Consider the following 15,894-nt stretch of genomic DNA (forward strand, 5'->3'; position numbering starts at 1 on the left):
AGTTCTCTCTAATACTAATCTTATTCAGTAGAGCCTGATATCCTAGATTTATCTCCCCAAACAATCTAGGGATATGACATATCCAAGTAGTGATAATGGTTTGCTTAGGTATGGGGGAATACCTATCAGTATCATGGTTCAAAATTTACCTTATAATAAGAATTAGCCATGGGGCGCCCAGCTGGCTCCGTGGGTAGGGCCTGCAACACTTGATCTAGGGGTTGCAAGTTCAAGCCACACATTGGGTGCAGACATTACTTAAAAATGAAGTTTTTTGTTTTATTTTGTTTTGTTTTGTTTAAAGAGTCAGCTGGAATGCTTGTTAAACACACAGATTCCTGGGCCCCTTTACTGGAGATTCAGATTCAGGAGTTCTGGGGTAGAACCCATAAATCTGTATATTTAGTAAACATCAAGGTGATTCTTAGCATCACACCTATTTGGGGAATGGAGTTTTAGAAACACTTTTAAAATAGCCCTATATTTTAAGCATTTGTACTACTTATTCTTTAGCTGCTATTTTGTAGCTTTTAAACTAGTTCTCAACATTTGATGGAAAAATATTAATTTTCTTTCTAGAATCTTACTGACAGGTAGAAATTTCCAAAGCTGTTTCTTTGTTTTTCTCATCTAATCTCTACATATATTAAAAACAAAGGGATGTAGCTAACCAACTGGGAAGTTAAAACTTGCCCAAGTATGTTATAAAAGCACTAATATTTCCCCCAATCAAAAGGAAACAATGTTTTTTCTATTCAGTATATGGTAGGATTAGAAAAGAACCTTCTATCTGCATTCTCAGACATAGAAGCTGTGTCTAGGCAGCTGCTAGGTACTTTAACAAATTACTATGCCAACCTCCCAAGTGGTTTGTTATGTCCACAACCAAATTATTGATTTTGGATCAAACTGCAAAATGCAGAAATGAAAGAACATGTTTATTAAAACTGAGCAAAAATATAACAGATTTATATTTGAAAACTATCTAGTATCAAGAAGTAAAGGGACTAGAGTTCAACCTATCCCCCAAATGCTACCAAGTTAGATGAAAGCAGCTCTCAGCAAAATTGTATGCTTGGAGAAATGTGGCATATCACTCCTAACTTCTTCCTCAGCTCATTTCTTCATCAGTGACATCATTTCCTTTTAAGAATTTGGAGTCCTTGTAGTATGCTCACCTACTTCCTGATCAAAACCCACTCTTATAAAAAGATCATATAATTTATTTGCCTTATAGACATCTGTCTGAAAACTACTTCCATGTAAAAAAAGTAATTCTATAGTTATCAAAAAGATAAGACATAACAAGTGTGGGTGAGGGAGTACAGAAAAGAGAGCTCTGGAACACTGTGGGTAGGCATGTAAATTGCCACTATGGAAAACAGTATGAAGGTTCTCCCCAAAATTAAAAATAGAACTATCATACAATCCACCAATTCCACTTCTAGGTATTTATCCAAAGAAAACAAAAACACTAATTCAAAAAGACCTATACACACATATGTTCATCACAGCATTATTTGCAATAGCTAAGACATGGAAACAACCTAAATGTTCGCTGATAGATGAATGGATAAAGATGTGTGTGTGTGTGTGTGTGTGTGTGTGTGTGTGTATAATTAAATATTACTGAGCCATAAAAATGAATGAAGTCTTGCCATTTACAGCAACATGGATGGACCAATAGGGCATAATGCTAAGTGAAATATCAGACAGAGAAAGATAAACACTGTATGATTTTATTTATATGTGAAATCTAAAAAATAAAAGAAACAAACAGAAACAGGTTCATAGGTACAGAAAACAAATTTATATCTAGAGGGATGGGAACAAAATGGTGAATAAAATAGGCAAAGAGGTACAATCTTATAAAGTAAATAAAACAAGGGGATGTAGTGTACATCACAAAAAATATAGTCAATAATATTGTAACAACTTTGTACGGTGACAGATGGTAACTAGACTTCTTATGGTAACCATTAAATAATGTATATAAATATCAAATCACAGTGTTATTCACCTGAAATTAACACAATATTGTATGTCAATTATACTTCAATTAAAAAAATATATAATTCAGGGTGCCTGGGTGGCTCAGTTGGTTAAGCATCCAACTTCAGTTTAGGTCGTGATCTCACAGCTTGTGAGTTCAAGCCCCGCAGCAGGCTCTGTGATGACAGCTCAGAGCCTTGAGCCTGCTTCAAATTCTGTAACTCCCTCTCTCTCTGCACCTCCCCTGTTCATGCTCTGTCTCTGTCTCAAAAATAAATAAACATCAAAAAAAATTTTTTAAAGAAATAATTCTAGTTGTAGTTGTAAAAATGTCAAGAATCATAAAGTAGGCTATGGAAATTTTGTTGTTTTGTCCCATAAGGGTGAAGCATCTGATACACAATATCAAACAATGTAAGCTAGGAATGTAATTACAACTAGATAAGAAATCATATTCCTATGAAGACTTTTTAGGGGCTAGTGATTACATTTGCCAAATTATAGAGTTATTGCTAATTTTGTATAAGTATAAACTAACAACTTTTTTATAATAGTCATAGATATCCAATTTATATATAATAAATTCAAAAATAATTAATATTTAAACCAAAACAGATTAAATCTACTTCTGTCTAGTTATGGTACAGTTCACATCATTGGGGACATAAATCTTTGTGGTCCCCCTACTCTCATATCCTTATAGCGGCTCAGAGAAATAAGACCACAAGGAGGTAGTACCTGGCTTTGATTTTGAAGACCTGAAGATGAGTTTTAGAATAAGAGCTGGAGAAAACTGCATGAATAAGTAGAAATAGTTTGGGGAAGGGGGTGGGTAGAGTTTATTCCTAAGGACACTGGAAAGAGAGAAAAGGGAAAGGAAAATGAGATGATGTTGATGGTAACAAGTTTTGTAAAGGAGAGCAAATTTGCAACTTAGTTTATTTTTATGACTATATAAATCATCTCCATCTTCACAAACTTTCAGTACAACATCCATTGAAGCCACCCAAATACCACGTGAGAATGTTTTAATTTTCACAGTTTTGGTGGAAATGGGATAAAGAAGATGCATTCAATGCGTATATTATGGAACGGAGACAACATCCACAGCAAAATAGAATAATCCATACGCTAAACTGATTGATCAGAAACAAGATATCAGTACCAGAGGAGACCAGGATGATGCAGACATAACTCCCCCAACATCACCACCCAATCATATATACACATGTGCAGAGTCTCTGCTATTGTGCAATTGGGTGGGGTTTAAACAAACTTCATTTGAGACTCAAAGATAAGCTCACATCTGGGTTTTACATGTAATACATAGTACATAAAATAGGGCATTAGAAATAAAATGTATATTTATTTAAATCTTGTCCAAATATGGGATATAAATAATATAGGCATTAGCATTTGTGTATGTTGATGATACCATTTGGTCATTATTAATTTACTCTAAGTTCTCTTAGAATTTTGAATTCTGCTAGGCATTAGAAAGGACAGATCTATGGAAATCAGGGAGGTAAACAAGGAAGTACAGTATTCTATCCTAAAAAGAAACTTCATATCTAATTCTAAGTATTATAAATTATTATCGTTACAACCCAACTTCCTACTTTGATCCTAAAGTAAAAATTCTTGCCATAAAATTTTTTAAATGAACCAAACATGCATGACCCAAGTGCTGTCTCGTTTTCTTTCTTCATACCCCTGCCCATGAGGAGTTAATTGTGCTCTGCTCCTACTTCTTTGAAATGAGTACACATAGGTCAGGACCAAAAAAATTCTGCTAGATGCATGTCTGTAGGCCTGTCTCTCTCAGTCAACACTAACAGGCTCAACAGGCATGTGGCAACAATTCTGGGCAAGTGAACCTACTTGGCAGATCCAAATTTCCCTTTGACTATGTTGTTCCAGTTTGGATAAAGGTAGTAGAAAGCCCAGTTGTGGCCATAGATCCAAGTAACCTTTTGTAAACTATGTTTACTAAAAATATGCCTCTAGAAATTTGATCACTGTCCATCTTGTTCCTACCAAATTTTCTCAACTGACTCTAAACTTATACTGGGGCAGGAGATGCAAGATTAATTATACCTCAATAGTATAATCTATTTCCAGTGAGAATTCTGTTATAACTAAAACAGAAATAATCAGGTAATTGATGGTGAATGCCTTGCAGCTATGTCTTGGATGCCATTTCTAAAAAGGAAGCCAATTTTCTAAAAATGCATGTTAAATGCTGCACACAATTGATTCTGTGTGTCATTAAGCCAAGGAGGATATTACTTAGGGGGTTATTCATTTTTATTTTACTTTAATGAATGTTAAGGACCTCTAAATCACTTACAACAATTAAGACAATTAGCTCTGTGCAGAACTGTGAAGTTGGACCTCACTGTATTCTTTCAGTTTCTGATATTTTCTTCCTTTACTAGAATTCACTTTAATAGAACACAAGTCATAACAGTAGTTTATTTGACCCCCTTTATTCATACATTGTGTATATTCCTGATGAATTTTAGTTTCCCTTTAAGATTTCCTGAGAAAGAAAATATTTCACAAGGCTGAAATATTTTGACAGATTCTGACTATAGAAATACTTTTCAGTTCTATATTTCACATAAAGTTTAGAGATGAACTTTCTTTTATTGAGTGTTCCAACAGATAATCAAAAAATGCTGGGTCATGGAGTACTTTACTTAATATCAGTAATAATTTGAATATATATAATCTTATTCTATTAATAGTTTCAAAATATTTCAACTTATGGCACATCTATTTAAAATATTTTTTTCTAAATTGTATGGGTAAAAGATAGTGAGATGACAATTAGTATTTATTAAGCACTATGTTTCAAGTGTTTCATGAAATATGACTAATTTAACCTTTGTAATAGCCTTATTATGGTGTTCTCAAACTTTAGTCTACATAAGGATCATCCATACAACTTGGTAAAAAGACAAATACCCAGGGTTGATTCAGCCATGATTCTGTCTCAGAAGATTTTAAAGGATCCTAGGGACCTATATTTTTAACAATCTTCACCAGATATCTCTGATATAGGTGGTATGTGGAACACATTATGAAAAAAATTACCTATTATGCCCATTTTTAGATGAATAAAGTTAGAGTCAGGAAGGGTAAGTAACTTGTCTAAGATTACTGATTCATAGAAAAGTGGGTAGAATTCTTTTGCTCTTGAGAGAAAGAAATTAAGTCTTAAGAAGAATGGGGAAAAGGTTACTAAACAAGAAGGAAAATATGAGACCTTGGCATAAGCAAGGAATGGCCATGGAAACAAGGGATATTGATTGGTAGGGCCTTAAGGATTTGGTATCAAACCTACCATCTACCAAAAGCAACTATAAAATGTGGACAAAATACATAAAGTAACTGTTTGTAGACATTGTTTAATGATCAACACAGGACTCTGGTCATTGAAAGAAGGGAAGCATGAAGGTGAGTACCACATTTATCTTCACTTTCTCCCTGAGGACACTATCTAAACAATGGCACAGAGAAGTAAAGCCCAACAAGAGGGGCAATCTTGCTGGGCTACATAAACAAAGATTGAAGTCTGAGGCTGCCAATACACAGGGATTTGGAGATAGGTTATTACATAGAAAGGATCCACAGGTAAGGAGCACCAAAATCAGTATAAACAGTCTTCCTAGGACTCTTGATTAATTCCTAAATTGCATGTTTATAAGACAAGTATCCCAAAAGCCTATCATAGGAAAACTACTGGGACGCTGGAGAGGTCTGCAGAAATTTCAGAAGCTGTAGAGTGTTGAGAAGATGTTGGATTTCAGGTCCAATTCAGTAAAGAGACCTTTGAAAACATCTCAGGCTTTCTTTCAAGTGAGACCATGGAAGAACCATGTTCTAGGAGTAATGACCATGTACTAGGAATAAAGGCTACTCTATAAAAAATACCATTGGAATTCTGATCAGTATTGCATTGAGTATAAATATAGATGTGGGTAGTATGGACATTTTAATAATATTAATTCTTATAATATAAGACATTGGTCTTTCCATTTATTTGTCTTCCTCAATCTCTTTCATCATAGTCTTATAATTATCAGTGCAGAGATCATTCACCTCCTTGGTTAAATTCTTAAGTTTATTTTATTGTTTTTTATTCCATTATAAACTGGAATTGTTTTATTTCTTTTTTGCATATTTCATTTCATATTCCAAAGGTATTTTTCACAGAAATAGAAAAAAATTCCTAAAACGTGTATGGAACCACAAAGATGCCAAATAGCCAAAGCAATTCTGAGAATGAAGAACAAAGCTGGAGGCATCATACTTCCTCACTAAAAACTATACTATGCAGGCATAATAATCAAAACAATATGATACTGGCATAAAAATAGATACAGGGACATATGGAACAAAATCAAGAGCCCAGAAATACACCTACATATATGTGGTCAACTAATATTTGACAAGGGAGCCAAGGATACTCAATGAGGAAAGGATAGTCTGTTCAATAAACAGTGATGGGAAACTGGTTAATCAGATTCAGAAGAATGCAAGTGGACCCCTATCATACACGACTTACAAAAATCAACTCAAAATGGATTAAAGACTTAAACAGAAGACACAGAATCATAATATTCCTAGAAGAAAACATAGGAGAAAAATCCTTGACATTAGTCTTGGCAATAATTTTTTGGCTGACACCAAAAGCACAAGCAACAAAAAGCAAAAATTAATAAGTGAGGCTACATCAAACTAAAAGTCTTCTACACAGCCGAAGAAACAATCAACAAAATGAAAAGGCAAACAATAGAATGGGAGAAAATATTTGTAAATCATATATCTGGTAAGGGTTTAATATCCAAATATATAAGGAATTTATACAACTCAACAGCAAAAAAAAAAAAAATAAATAAAAAGAAAAGAAAAAAGAAAGAAAGAAAGAAAGAAAATCTGATCTAAAATTGAGCAGAGAACTAAATAGACATTTTCCCAAAGAAGATATACAAGTGGCCAATAGGTAGATGAAAAGGTGCTTACTAGTCATCAGGGAAACTAAAATCAAAACCACAATGAGATATCACCTCACAACTCTTAGAACAGTAACCACCAAAAAGATAAGAGATAAGAAGAAGAAGAAGAAGAAGAAGAAGAAGAAGAAGAAGAAGAAGAAGAAGTGTTGAAGAAGATGTGGAGAAAAGATAATCCTTGTACATTTTTGGTAGAAATTTGAATTGGTATAGCCACTATGGAAAACATCATGGGGGTTCCTCAAAAGATTAAGAATAGAACTACTATATATATGATCCAGCAATTCCACTTCTGAATATATATCCAAAAGAAATGAAGACAGGATCTCAAAGCTCTATCTGCATTTCCATATTCATTGCAGCACCATTCATAATAGCCAAGATATGGAAACTACTTGAGTGTCCATCAATGGGTGAATGGATAAGCAAAATGTAGTGTAAATATATACAACTGAGTATTATTCAGCCATGAGAAAGAAGGATACCCTGCTGTTTAGAACCACACAGATGAAACTTGAAGACATTATGCTAAGTGAAATAGGTCAGAGAGAGAAAGACAAATACTGTATGATGTCACTTGTATGTGGACTCTAAAAAAGCTGAACTCATAGAAACAGAGAGTAGAAAAAATGGTTACCAGGAATTACCGGGTAGGGAAAATGGAGAGGTGTTTGTCAAACGGTACAAGCTTACAGTTAAAGGACAAATAAGTTCTGGGGGTCTAATGTATAGCATTGTGATTATAGTTAACAATACTCTATTACATACTTAAAAGTTGCTATGAGAGTAAATCTTAAATGTCCTCATCCCAAAAAGAAGAATAGTAATTATATGGTGTGATGAAGGTGTTAGCTAATGCTAGGGTGATAATCATTTTGCAATATATGTGTATCTAGTCAACAGGTTATGCACCTTAAACTTGCATAATGTTATATGTCAATTATATCTTAATAAAGTTGAAAAAAAAGAGTAAGGGCTACTCTTTAAGAATAAGAGCACACATGCAATAGCTCCAACCTGATCAAGCCTGAAGCAACCTTCAGCAGAATCAAAGTAACACCCAATTATTAAAATGCTTAACAAAACAAAGTATAACTCTCTTTAGGAAATGATAACATAATCTAGATGCTCTATAGTTTATCACCCACAAAGTTGAGAAGGTAAAATAAAAAATTACCAGATAAGTGAAGGATGAGGAAACTGTAAATATTAATCAAGAGAGAAAGCAATCAATGGGAGAGAGACTCAGAGGAATTACAGATATTAGAATTAGCAGACAAGATCTTCAAATAACTGTGATTAATATGTTTAACAATATAAAAAGAAAAGATGGGCAAAAGGATGAAAAGTTAAAATATTTCAATGGTGTATCAGAGAAAATGATTCACATTAGCATTGAAGATCTAAAATATATAATAATTTAAAACTTCATTAGGTAATTAAAGAGAGTACTGAAAACAGTGTGTCACAGGATTGGTGAATTAAGAAACTGTTCACTAAAAAAAAATCCAAACTGAAGAAATGAACCAGAAGAATGCATGATACATGGGAGAAATACTCAAAAGGTCTAACACGTGTGTAATTGGAGTCCCAGAAGAAGAGGAGAAAATGCCACATTCAAATGAAAGTTGGCTGAAAATTCTCCAACTCTGATGAAAGACAACAACAAATTCAAGATATTCAACAAACTCCATGCAGAATTTTTAAAAAAATAAATAATTAAAAATAACATAGGCATGATATAGTCAGAATACTTTAATTCACCAATGAAAGAGCAAATCAAATCAGCAGGGGGAAAAACATATTACCTTCAAAGGAACAATAAAAGTGATAATAGACATTTGAATAGAAACTATGAAAGTTTCTTTAAGGAACTGAAAGTAAAAGAGCTGCCAATGTGGAAGTTTATACCATGAAATAGCCTTCAAAAATAAAGGCAAAGACAAAAAAAATGTAAAAATGAACAAAAGTTGAAAGGAAGACAAACAACAAAACCTGAATTGCCAGTTGATTTGCATACAAGAAATTATCTCAGGTGGAAGTGCATACCTATGGAAATAAATAGAAATAACAGGAAAGGGTAAAGGTTTGAGTTATTCTTCAAATTTATTAAATAAAGAAGAATACAATGAAGATATCCATTTTTTTAAGATATACCATCACACCAACACATGGGAAATATTATTGAAATATCCAAGGTTTTTACTTGAAGTCTTTGTATAAACTTCAAAATGTGTTGTTTTCATTATGATCATTTGGTAGCAACAAGATGAAATTTATCAATAAAACTGACCCAATCCAACATATTGACCATATGCCATATATGTCAGAATCTGGTATTATAATTTCCAGTATTCATTTTAGTCACATCAGAGACTCTTACCTAAATCAGCAGGTTTTCACAACAAACATTTTCTGGCTTGTAGTCTGAGATTAACAAGAAAGAAATGGAATGTGCAGTTGTAGTTCCATTCTCTAAACTTGATTATGTGCTCACTGAGGGCAAAGTATCAGAAGCAGATCCTTCTGAATATAAATACAAGGTAGAAGACACCGGGCCAGCCTTAATCAATTCTTAACTTCCTGTGAGCTAATGCAAATCAAGACAACTGAATAGTAGATGATTATGGAATTCTGTCTCCCAAATTTCCTATCCATGTGTCATTTATTATGATTTATATTTTTATAAATGATGCTGTCCTAAATGCTACGGAAACAAATATTAAGTAGACATACTCCATTCTCAAAAGTTTACAGTCTAATAATAGAAGAGAGAAACACAATAACTGATAAATGCAATAAAATGTTGTAGGTGAAAAATAGAAATCTAGAAGGTTGCAATGTGACACAAGGAAGAAAATGAGCAATTCATCCTGGAATGTGTCAGAAAAGTGTTCATAGGGGAGGTGACATGAGCTCTAAATTATGAAAGATGAGAGGCCATTTGCCAATGGCCATGAAAGAGAAAAGCATGTCAGGCAGAAGAGCAGAGAGGAAGGCATGGGTTAGAACAATAGTGTTACTAATTTGGTAGTGAATGCGGCACTATGTGTGAGGTGAAGCATGGTCAAATGGGATGTTGGGGAAGTTCATGGAGGGCATATCAATAAGGACATTCTATGCCATGTATAAAATATAGGCTCTTGTCCTGATGGCAAAAACGTAGTCCAAACTTTCTTCAAACAAAAAAGGAAATGTAGCCAAGTGCTACTAGAACTGTGATAATATGGTTGTCATGAAACACATAGGGAAATTAAAATTAAATGTGCTAAAATTAAAAATTCACCTCCTGGGTTACACTAGCCAAATCTGAAGTAATTATAAGATACATGTAGCTAGTGGCTCGCAGACTTGACAATGGCTTAAGTTTGTCTTTCACTTTAGCAAAGGTCAGAACGGGAGCTCCAGATCAGAGATAATAGAAGTTTGATTATCATAGTCATCCACGCTGATAGAATCTCTGCCATATTCAAAACATAGTCTTCTGAATCACCAAAACATCAATATCCAGACAGTAGATTGGGGTAGAGCATAGAAGGTCACTTGCAAAAAAATTTTGGACCTGACTCTACAACAGGAAACACATATCCCTTCTGCTAACATCTCATTGACTAGACCTGTCTCACAGACCATGAAGTCTGGAAAAGACTGTGTAGCTGGAAAGCAGCAAGAAAAGGAAACACAGATGAGATCTGATTTGTTTGTTTGTTTATTTATTTATTTTTGAAGGAGAGAGAGACAAAGCATGAGCAGGGTAGAAGCAGAGAGGTAGAGGGAGACATAGAATCCAAAGCAGACTCCAGGCCCTGGGATGTCAGCACAGAGCCCAACGTGGGGCTCAAACTCATGAACTGTGAGATCATGACCTGAGCTGAAGTCAGACACTTAACCGACTGAGCCACCTAGGTGCCAAAGGATTTGCTCTTTTTAAATCTAGCTTCTTATGGTGGAAAGTTAGATGACTAATTTTAGAAAGAAGTATTAAAAATTGTAAGTTCTATGCTAGACACTAATGAGCTTCATCCCACAAAGCTTGATATGTGATATTTTCATTGGAATTCAGTTCAAAATATTTCTCATGAATTACTTAAAAGCATGTTAATTAATTTCCAAATATTTTGGCTTTGAGATATATATATCTCATATATATATATCTCATATATATCTATATCATATATATGTATATATCTATTATATATATATATATCTATGATATATATCTCATAGATAGATTAAAAATATATATATGATAGATACAGACATATAGATATAGATCTTTGCTACTGATGTCTAGTATAATTCCATTATATTCAGAGAGCACATTTCATATGATTTCAACATTTAAAAATTTTTGATATATTTTATGGCCCCAAATAGATCTCTTTAAACATAGCATGTGCACTTGAAAAGAAGGAATATTCTTCATTTTTTGTTGTAATGTTCTATAAATATCAGTTAGATCAAAATGGGTAATAGTGTTGTTCAGGTCATCTAAACCTTTTCTTTGTTGTTTACTTCTTTTAAGAATTGCTTAGAGAAGAATAGTAAAATCTAGTCTGATTTGTGAAGTTTTCTTCCCCCTTTAATTCTGTTAAGTCTGCTTCATGTATTCTGAAGTTTTGTATATAATTTTTATGTCTTCTTAATGAATTAATCCCTTTATATCTATGATATTTCCCTTTCTATGTCTGGTAATACTATTCACCTTAAAGTCTAATTTTATATATTAGTACAGCTCTCTGATCTCCATTTCCTTAAAATTAACTGTGTCTTTGTATTTGAAGTGTCTCTCCTAGAAAGCATGTCATTGGGTCTTGGTTGTTTATATATTCTAAGTATCTCTGTCTTTTTAATTGGGATATTAGTTTATTAATATTTAATGTAATTATTGATTCTGTTGGACTTCTGTCTTTTTAAGCTTGTTTTTTTTGTCCCTCTTTTTTCCTTTGTTTTCCTTTATTTGCCTATTTTGGCTTATTTGAACTTTTTTAGAATTCCATTTTAATTTGTCTATTGGCTTGTTATTTTTTTTTCAATATATGAAATTTATTGTCAAATTGGTTTCCATACAACACCCAGTGCTCATCCCAAAAGGTGCCCTCCTCAATACCCATCACCCACCCCCCCCTCCCTCCCACCCCCCATCAACCCTCAGTTTTTCTCAGTTTTTAAGAGTCTCTTATGCTTTGGCTCTCTCCCACTCTAACCTCTTTTTTTTTTCCCCTCCCCCATGGGTTTCTGTTAAGTTTCTCAGAATCCACATAAGAGTGAAAACATATGGTATCTGTCTTTCTCTGTATGGCTTATTTCACTTAGCATAACACTCTCCAGTTCCATCCACTTTGCTACAAAGTGCCATATTTCATTCTTTCTCATTGCCACGTATTCCATTGTGTATATAAACCACAATTTCTTTATCCATTCATCAGTTGATGGACATTTAGGCTCTTTCCATAATTTGGCTATTGTTGAGAGTGCTGCTATAAACATTGGGGTACAAGTGCCCCTATGCATCAGTACTCCTGTATCCCTTGGGTAAATTCCTAGCAGTACTATTGCTGGGTCATAGGGTAGGTCTATTTTTAATTTTTTTGAGGAACCTCCACACTGTTTTCCAGAGTGGCTGCACCAGTTTGCATTCCCACCAACAGTGCAAGAGGGTTCCCGTTTCTCCACATCCTCTCCAGCATCTATAGTCTCCTGATTTGTTCATTTTGGCCACTCTGACTGGCGTGAGGTGATATCTGAGTGTGGTTTTGATTTGTATTTCCCTGATGAGGAGCGATGTTGAGCAACTTTTCATGTGCCTGTTGGCCATCCAGATGTCTTCTTTAGAGAAGTGTCTATTCATGTTTTCTGCCCAGTTCTTCACTGGGTTATTTGTTTTTCGGGTGTGGAGTTTGGTGAGCTCTTTATAGATTTTGGATACTAGCCCTTTGTCTGATATGTCATTTGCAAATATCTTTTCCCATTCTGTTGGTTGTCTTTTAGTTTTGTTGGTTGTTTCCTTTGCTGTGCAGAAGCTTTTTATCTTCATAAGGTCCCAGTAGTTCACTTTTGCTTTTAATTCCCTTGCCTTTGGGGATGTGTCAAGTAAGAGATTGCTACGGCTGAGGTCAGAGAGGTTCTATTGGCTTGTTAGATAGATTTGTTGTTGTTGAATCTTTCCTCTGTCATCTTCATTTTGCTGTCAAGCTCACCCTGTGAATTTTTTTATGTCAGATATTATATTTTTCATTTCTGGAGTCTGAATTAGATTTATGTTTATAGTCTCATTACCTTTTCTGAGATTTATAATCTCTCCATTCATTATGAGCATATATTCTTATACCTTATGAACATAATTATAATAGCTGCTTTTATGTACTTTCTGCTAATTCCAACTTATTTGTTATTGGATTTAATACAGAGGTAGAACTTGAAGAGTCAATAAGAATGACCCTAAATCTTTCTCCTAAGAGTCAGATGTCTCAAGATATTCTTTGGCAAAAATTGGAAGTAGGGGTCAGTTTACAGTTGTGTGCCTGAAATGATGTGCCTAAAATGTTATTAAAAATAAATCTGGAAAAAAATAAACCTGGGGTGCCTGTATGGCTCAGTTGGTTAAAGGACTGACTGTTGGTATCAGTTCAGGTTGTGATCTCATGGTCATGGGATTGACCTTGGTGTTGGGCACTGCACTGACAGCATGGAACCTGCCTGGGATTTATTCTCTCCCCCTGTCCCAGCTCCTCCCATCTCAAAAGAAATAAACTTAAAAAAAGTAAAACTAAATCTACCTGGAGTTCCTTATATGATGTAAGCAAGCACACTTGTACTAGAATGACCCTTCTGCAGATAACTATAAATACTGGAAAAAAATGTAAAAGGCAACTACCTGAAGGCTCTAAAGAATGAACAAATCAAGGCAGATTCTGAAGGGAAGTTGATGCCTTCAAGAAGGGATTCATGTGATGTGTATCCCATTTTAATGTTTATTTTTCTTTTTAGTTTGTAGGCAGCCTAAGCAGGTTGGCTAAAACTCTAATAAAAAATTTACAGTTTTCCTATCTTGAAGAACCAGAGGACAGAGTTCAAGGAACTCTGACTATTGGAAAGTAAGAGAGGAAACAAAATGAGAAATCTGGGGCATGGGAGACAGGCAGCTCAAAGTCTCTATATAAACTGTTCCAAAATCTCTGGCCACCCATGAACCATGTGGATGGAGGGTGGGAGGGACAGACTATAATCAGCCAGAAAGAATAAAAGAACTGAACTGGGATTTGAATTTGTTGCCTCACAGGCACAGTTGGCAGTTGTAGTCTAATCAACTTAGTTTCCTGTTAAAATTAAAATATCAATGCTATTTGGAAGAAAGTGATGGAATCTAGAGACTCTTCAACATAGGTCTATGATGCAACTAAACATTTCATGGAACAAAATGAACAAGAAAAATGGCATTTATTCTTAAAAGAAAAGACAATTAATGGATGGATAACTTACATATTGGATAGAAGACACCAGAGAATCACTTTCTGCAGAGATTAAAGAACTAAAAGTTAATCAGGCCAAAATTAAAAATGCTATAACCAAACTACAATCTGAAATGCATGCCATGAAGGCAAGGATGGACGAAGCAGAGTAGTGAATCAGTGATACAGAAGATAAAATTATGGAAAATAATGAAGCACACACACACACACACAAAGAAGGAAACAAAGCCAAAAAATCACAATATAAGACTTAGAGAACTCAGTTACTTATAAAAGAGGAATAACATTCATATCATAGAAGTCCCAGAATATGAAGAGAGAGAAACATGGGCAGGTTCATGTGAGCAAATTATAGTTCAAAATTTTCCTAATCTGGGGAAGGACACAAACATCAAAATCCAAGAAGTACAGAGAAATCCCATTAGATTCAACAAAAAAACAACCATCACCAAGGCATATCATAGTCAAATTCACAAATACACAGACAAGGAAAGAATCAAGAAAGCATCAAGGGGAAAAAAAGTCCTTACCCAACAAGGAAAGACAGATCAGATTCATAGCAGACCTATCCACAGAAACTTGGCAGGACAGAAAGGAGTGGCTGTATATATGCAACGTGCTGAATCAGAAAAATATGCAGCCAAGAATTCTTTATCCAGCAAAACTATCATTCAAAATAGAAGGAGATATAAAGAGCTTCCCAGACAAACAAAACTAAAGGAGTTTGTGACCGCTAAACCAGTTCTTCAAGAAATGGTAAGGGCGTTTTCTAATGGGAGGAAAACAAAACAAAACAAAAAGACCAAAAGCAACAAAGACTAGAAAGGACTAAAGAGTATCACCAGAAACAACTCTACAGGCACTATAATGGCACTAAATTCATATCTTTCAATAATCACTCTAAATCTAAATGTAAATGGACTAAATGCTCCAAAGACATAGAGTATAAGAATGGATAAAAAAAAACAAAACAAAAAAAAAACCAAGACCCGTCCAAATGCTACCTACAAGAGACTCATTTTAGACCTGAAGACATCTGCAGATTGAAAGTAAGGGGATAGAGAACCATCTATCATGCTACTGGAAGCAAAAGATAGCCAGAGTAGCCATACTTATAACAGAAAAACTAGACTTTAAAACCAAGACTGTAACAATAGATGAAGAAAGGCATTATATCATAATTAAGGGATATATCCACCAAGAAGATCTAACAATTGTAAATATTTATGCCCCCAACTTGGAAACACACAAATATATAAATCAATTAATCACAAGAATAAAGAAACTCATTGATAATACCATAATAGTAGGGGATTTTTAACACTCAACTTAGAACAATGGATAGATCATCTGAGCAGAAAATCAACAAGAAAACAATGGCTTTGAATGACACACTGGGCCAGATGAAC

The 15,894-nt window shown here is 34.3% G+C and overlaps 1 long non-coding RNA gene across 1 annotated transcript in view; it reads right to left on the reverse strand.

Moving 5' to 3' along the window:
• The window catches only part of LOC122234948, a 74,785-nt gene extending 65,340 nt beyond the window's left edge, over positions 1-9,445 (reverse strand). Inside the window, exon 1 of the long non-coding RNA XR_006212949.1 lies at positions 9,397-9,445. This is a non-coding gene — a long non-coding RNA (uncharacterized LOC122234948). The remainder of the gene's footprint in view (positions 1-9,396) is intronic.
• Between the last annotated feature and the right edge of the window lie 6,449 nt (positions 9,446-15,894).

This window comes from Panthera tigris, chromosome F2 (genome assembly GCF_018350195.1).
Source record: "Panthera tigris isolate Pti1 chromosome F2, P.tigris_Pti1_mat1.1, whole genome shotgun sequence".
NCBI classification, from domain to species: Eukaryota; Metazoa; Chordata; class Mammalia; order Carnivora; family Felidae; genus Panthera; species Panthera tigris.